The following is a 7,088-nucleotide window of genomic DNA, read 5'->3' as shown; positions in this document are numbered from 1 at the left end:
TGAAAAGAGACTGAAGAAAAAACACGTTATGCATAGAAAACGTAAAATGATAAAGTTATTCAGGATTATGATATAGAGGTGATGCTCTGTAACATATTGTAAGGGGATAGATATTTGCACAATGGTTGGGGGGGGGGATGGCTGTGAATGGATTTCGGTAGATGGCTTTTTTTGTAATATTTAGTAGCAAGTTTAGTGATGCGTGTTTTTATGGTGTGTAGTGAGGTGTGCCTTTCGGTGTAGCACGCAGGTGTGTATCGAGGAAGGCGATAAGCGAGACGTATGACACTGTTTTGGAGGTTTTGTAAAATCCTACGTTGATTATTGTGCATGTTGCATGTAACCATTGCTCCGTACTCTAGTAGGGGTCTGATGAATGTTTTGTAAATGAATGTTTTGTAAACAATAGTTTGTGGTCTGCAACCGTGGATGTGATGGCTTATTTTATTGAAGTAGGCTATACGAGTTTTGATTTTATTATTGATATCTCTGAAGTGAGTGTGCCAGGCTAGATTATGGTTGATGGTAATACCTAGGAATTTAGCGGATTTGGAGAATTGGATTAGTTGGTCTTACAAGTAAAGTTTGGTAAGCCTGACTCGTTTGCGTCTTTTGTTAAGTCGTCGGAAGAGCATAATTGCCTGGGTTTTGGAGGGATTGAGTATGATCCGTCACTTGTTGCACCACTGTGTAATTTTGTCTAGGGCTGCTTGGATTTTCTTAGCCGCTAGTGGAGGGTCCCAGGAGGTGATCCATAGAGGTATGTCGTCAGCATATTGCGAGACGTATGTGAGGGATGAGGTAGGTTGAGGTAGGTCGTTGACGACGAGTGTATACAGCAGGGGGCTTAAAACAGACCCCTGTGGTACACCTGCGTTAAACGTAAAGGGCTGCGAGATCGAGGAGTTTATTTTAACTTTTGCAGATCTGTTGTCTAAAAAGCTGGATATCCATTTAATGAAAGTCATGGGAATCTTGTGCGTGATCAGTTTGTATTTGAGTCCGTTGTGCCAGACTGTGTCAAAGGCTTTCTGTACGTCTAAGAAGGTGGCAACAGTGGCCTGTAGTTTATTGAAACCTGTGAACGAGGTTTCGATTAGGCGGACCAGGTGGTCTGCAGTCTGTCTGTTTTTACGGCCTGCATTCTGAATGTGTGACAGTGTGTTGTTGTTTTCTAGTAGCCAAAGTAGTCTCGTGGTTATGATTTTCTCCAGGAGTTTGTCGATGCAGTTAATTGGACTGATGGGTCTGAAGACACTTGGGTTAATTGATTGGGCACCTTTCTTGGGTATGACTGTGTTGAGGGCTGACTTGCAAGCGATGGGGAGATAGCCAGAGAAAGGGAGAGATTAAGTAGGTTGGTGAGATGTGTCATGAGTTTGGGAGATGCATTTTTGAGAACTATGTTGGGAATTTTTTCGTCGCCGGGAGCTTTATTTTTAAGACTTCTTAGGTGGATTTTGACTTCAGGAGTGGTTATGGGAGTGGATATGTCTAGAGGTGAGCTGGGGGTATGGGGTTGGAGAATGTCGACTGGGAAAGAGGTAGAGAAAGAAGTGGCATTATTTTTGACAAAGATATTAATATGGTCATGGTGTTTATTGTCGAATCTTGTATTCTGAGGGGTTACAAAGGTTTTTCTCAAGTAGCTAGTGAAAAGTTCTGCTTTCTGTTAGTCGGTGGAGGCTGTGATGTTTTCGAAGGATATGTTGTTTGTGTTATTATTTTCTCGGCATATGCTTTTGAAAGTTTTACAGAAGGCGGACGGGTCGGGTTTGAGGCTGTCCAGTTTGGTGCAAAAGTTATTCCAGTTTATGCGTTGTTGGGCCTTAATTAGTTTTCTATTTCATTTTTGACTAAGTTGACTCGCTTTATCTGGCGCGCTTATATACAGGAATAGAGGGCGTCTAGCAAATACTGGATTATTCGTGATGTTCCCCTGAACCTTCTAGATACTCATTATGTGTTATCCGCTGTCGTAACAGTCTTAAGTAAATATGCCAACTAACGTTTTCATTGAGTAAAATGTATTTTTATATTTGATTATTTATTGAAATAAAATCACCAACCTATTATTCAATTGTATACTCTAGCTTATGCAGAATAAAATTCATAAAAATATGAAAGTGTTACCATTAATTGATTTACACTGAGATTCATTAGAGCAAGAGTTAGTAGGCCTACTACTAGTACTAACTTAGTATTGTTAGTAATAGTAGTTAAATATTATTATTAGTACTATTAGTTCATTATTACTGTTAGTTTCTATTCATATTTCCAAAGTTCTTTACTTTTTTATGTATATTAACTCACAAGATTATAAACTGCTAAAACTGGTGTATTTGTTTCACTCAGACTTCCAAGAAAGTTGTATTTAATTATATGCACACACAAAATCAATTATAACATTTTACTATTCATGATAAAATTTGTGCACTTTAGAATTGTGTTGGCATTATACATTTGTTACTAATCCAAAATTTAACTCTTTCTTGATAAAAATAAAGTTTTTAAAATTGTGAGTGCATGACAATTGTATTTTTAAGCTTTCTAACCTCAATATCAGTGATGCCAGTGGCCCATTCTCTGCACTCTCATCTAAGAGTGATCACAACTCTGACATATGAGTTCATTTCACATACAATCTCCTCCAACCCACACATCTTCTTAATGGTAGACTCAGTCTCTGCCATCCATGACAATCCTCTTTTAATCCTGTATCCCTTTTCATTGTTCAGGACATCCTGAAGGAGTTAGGTTTTGGCAACTAAGTAGGCTTTTGCCTAGGCAATGGAAGGCAGTCCCAGCATGAACCTCATCACCACACTGGGCAGGTCCTTAGTACAGCCCAGGGTAGTCATCATGTCTTCATTTAGAATGAACTTGAGTTCTTACAACTGTGTCTTTAATAGCACGAGTATTCTGAGGCCATACTCCATAGTTGATAGCATGAGATGCTGGTAATAGTTGAACAGCAGCATTTGCTCCATATCTGCAATGGTCATGACTTTCAAGGCCCAAAGCCTCTTCCTTGCCTTCTCTGCTATTGCATCTACATAATCCTTGAAGGACAGGCTCCTATCTGATGTGATGCCCAGGTCTCATTTTGTCACATCATTTTAGAGAGGATCCATTGATTGCCACTTCCAGGACATCAACCTTCACTATCCAATTGTTGAGTAAGCACCATAGCATGAATGCTTTATCTGGATTGATGACAGCATTAGCTTCCTCACGCCAACTCAAAATGCTGCCAATTGCACATTGCAGGTCTTTTGCAATTTAAGCTCTGTCCTGGCCACTCTCATAGACAAGTATGTTGTCAACAAAAAGGAACCAGTTTAGTTAACTGACGTGGTGGACAGAGGAAGTCAAGGAAACTTGCATGAAGAGAACTTGCATGCACAGAGGAATTGATGAGGGAGAACAAACTAACAGAGGAACTTAAAAGACTGGCTGCTTCATCTTAGTGGGACAAATGGGAGTAGTTTACTAAAGAGGTGAGGGGATGATAAGGCACTGGGAAAATTCTGGCAATTGTTTCATAGGATGAATCGAAAAGACACAGGTTACACAATATCAAACATATGGAACGAAGATGGAGTCATCATGAAGACTGATCAGAAAAAGAGTGAAGCCTTTATAAAACATTTCATTGAACAAGGAGACTAGGAGGTTAGATGCATGGTTAGAGAAGGCTTGAGGAGCATTGTAAATCCAGAAGAGTATAAAAATATGATCAGTATTAAGCAGGTCAAAAATATGCTCAAGCAGATAAAAGATAGTGCTCCTGGCCTTGATGGGTTACAATACCATCACATCATGGAACTAAATAGCAGCAAGTTGGATGAGATTGTGGGAGAATTTAATAACAGTATAAAAAGTTCAATGCTTCCAGAAGAATGGTTATATAGTTACCTGAAGCTGTGGCCTAAACCATGGAAGGATCGCATACAAATAAGTGATTACCTCATCATTATGATGCAAAATGTCTATGGCAAGATCCTTGAAAAGAATCATTGCTAGGAGGTTAATTTTCTGCTTAAATACTGCACTGGTATTGAATAATAGTTTTGAAGTGTAGTAAAAGATTAAAAAAAAGAAGACAATAACTGAACAATAAATTTAAGCTACAAATATCATATTAAATCATAAAATGAACCATAATGTGTTTCATCTAACAGTACAGTACTTGCATATTAATTTAAAAATAAAGGTACATATAGTGAGTTCATTTTGATTATTTTCTGTCGATACTTTTATCTGACACATAACACTTATTCCTTTGAATATTCATTTTCGACTTATATAGTGATTAGATTTAGTGTTTCCAATTCACTGTTAAAATTATTAATTAAACAATTTGGTTAATTGTCAACATAGTTAGCCAACCAACATTATACAAGAGGGAGCATGGATTTAATATTCCATCATACAAGGTAATGAAAAGCAGCCATTTAAGTAAATGTGTAATTCTTCTGAACTATTGTTGTGTATACTGGTTGTTGTTATTTTGGTGTTCAAATTTTCAAAAAGTTTGTTATTAGTTAAATAATCTTGGTCATACTACAATGTTAATTTTTTTATGTAATTAACTTAGTATGATGCTCAAAATACAACATAAAGGGGAGGAGACCTGTATGATTAGAAAGTTTTTTAAATTGTAACTTAATGTCATTTCCATTTTAAAATGTAATAGGAGACTACCAATATAAGATAGCATCATATGGCATTAATTAAAATCACAGGAAAACATGTTTGCTTTATTATAATTAAAAGGAACAAAATATGTTTTTTATTTCAACTAACATCTGTTTATAACTCCTGTACTAATAGCAGTTTAGTTTATGGTCTTTTTAAAAAACTTTATAATTTAAAAGTGAAATTCTGTTGATTTTTTCTACATTAATCATTTTTAACCCATCATAGGAATGTTTGTTGTTTTAGCATTTAATATCTGCATATTTATGGAGAAAAAAAATGTTTTCATAGGTACTAAGATTTTACTGAAAGAGTTACCCACTGTTAAAGTAATGGTATTTTCTTTAATTTATAGATATTACTTTACACAATTGTGTTTGAATACAGAAAGGCACCAAACATGGTAGTATTTCAATTTTTCTCCACAAGCGTAAAATATAAACATCTAGCAAAGAAATGTATTTTTAAAACAGGCTCCACTTTTCCCTTTTAAGCTTTTTATTCTTTCAACCTTTTTTTCTGCTTGACATTATAATAAGTAGCTAAAAATCGTACTATAACAAATAATGGCTGGAGATGGCTTGAATGGGTAATGAAGAAAAACTTTAATATAACAGCAAATGTACAACGTTTGGACAAGGTTTTGTCATCATCAAGTACTATAACAAAGAAAACTAAAAAATCGAAACTACAAGTTATACTTTTGAACAGGCTTCTCTAGATGGCAAATTACTACATATAATTACCATTGGCAATTCATTTCTTGTATTTATTTTCATATAGTTCATATGTGTTACTGGTACATACAAAGGCTAGAAATCATGCATATATATTTTTTACTACTTTGGTAATTAATTTAAGCAAACACTTCATGAAGGTGTATGTCTGTTGTTACAATGGCCTCCACCTCACCCCTTAAGCCATCCTCTCCTCCAAACATACTTGAGCTTTACAGTACTTATGATGATAGTTATATTTGAGCCAATTAACACTTTAGAACCATGATAAGTTGAACACATTTTGCAGTCAGTTCCTTGAACTAACACTATAACTTGGCTAAAATGCTCTACAACTAATTCCATGAGTTAATAAACACTTTGAACTGTTGGCTTGAACACAAACTTTACAGCCAGTTTCTTGTGCTAATGAACGCTCTAAAACGTTTATTATACATACCGAAAAATAAAATAGAATAACAATTGTTATTAAACTTTCCAATAACATAGCAATAATAAATAAAAAAAAGCATTTAACATTACAATATAAAACGCATCTAATCATTCCAACAATGTGATATATTCATTATAATTTTATTTTTTCCTATTTATTATATTTACACAATTGTAGGTCTTCCTATTTAGTATTTATAAAACCATGATCTCACTCAGACATACATCCAAGTGGTATCATTTGATATTACTGTGGTCAATCTTCTACAAAATAAATATGTCTGAAGCTAGCAGAATGAGCAAATGAACATAAATTATGATTATTAAAATTTAACAATTTCACGTAGTGACAACTTTGCTGCAACGTTATGGTTTTACATTGCATTGCTACTTTCTTACAACCATTGTTTTTACCCCTATCGAGACTGCCAGAGTGCATCATATCCCCACTGTTTTTAACACTTATACTTAACCTAATTGAAGGTAGTAGGTGTTGTATTTACATATTTTTGGTAATGAATTAAAAGTTTTGGATATATTCTTGTGAAACTCTTTCTTTTTTACATTAAAAACACTTCGTCTTAGAATTTTTGTTTTTAGTTATTGTGTGTATAAAATAACCTAAATGTATCCAATAATTGTTTTTTCATTAAAAGGAATTTTTTGTTTTTATATTAGTTCTAGTAACAGTCTACTAACTTTCTCATCTGTTTACAATCTCTGACAGAAGTAGTTGCTAGAAAACATTAAAGAATGAAAAAACTGTATTATTGTTTATTAGAAGAGTAGCCCAAGAGTTGGCGGTGGGTGGCGATGACTAGCTGCCTTCCCTCTAGTCTTACACTGCTAAATTAGGGACGGCTAGCGCAGATAGCCCTCGTGTAGCTTTGCGCGAAATTCCAAAACAAGCAAGTTTATTAGAAACTTTAATTTTAGATATTAAATGAAAGCTGCCCACCAGTTGTAATAGGGTTAAAGCCATTCGTTAATGTGATCTGATACAATACTAAATTCATCTTCTTTCATTCTCATAAATTTATTCAACGTTCATTCTTTGATTAAAAAGAAAAGCGTACATCATGTATAATAGATAGTTAACCGATCCGCCTAACCGTCACGTTAGTGTAGCCAATATAATATGTAAAGTTTAGTATACTCTAATCTCTTATAGTGATGGCATACGATGAGACACACATTCAAACAGAATATAAGAAGGGA

This window comes from Limulus polyphemus, unplaced genomic scaffold (assembly GCF_000517525.1).
Source record: "Limulus polyphemus unplaced genomic scaffold, Limulus_polyphemus-2.1.2 Scaffold1012, whole genome shotgun sequence".
Classification (NCBI taxonomy): domain Eukaryota; kingdom Metazoa; phylum Arthropoda; class Merostomata; order Xiphosura; family Limulidae; genus Limulus; species Limulus polyphemus.
This window is presented reverse-complemented; position numbering follows the sequence as displayed.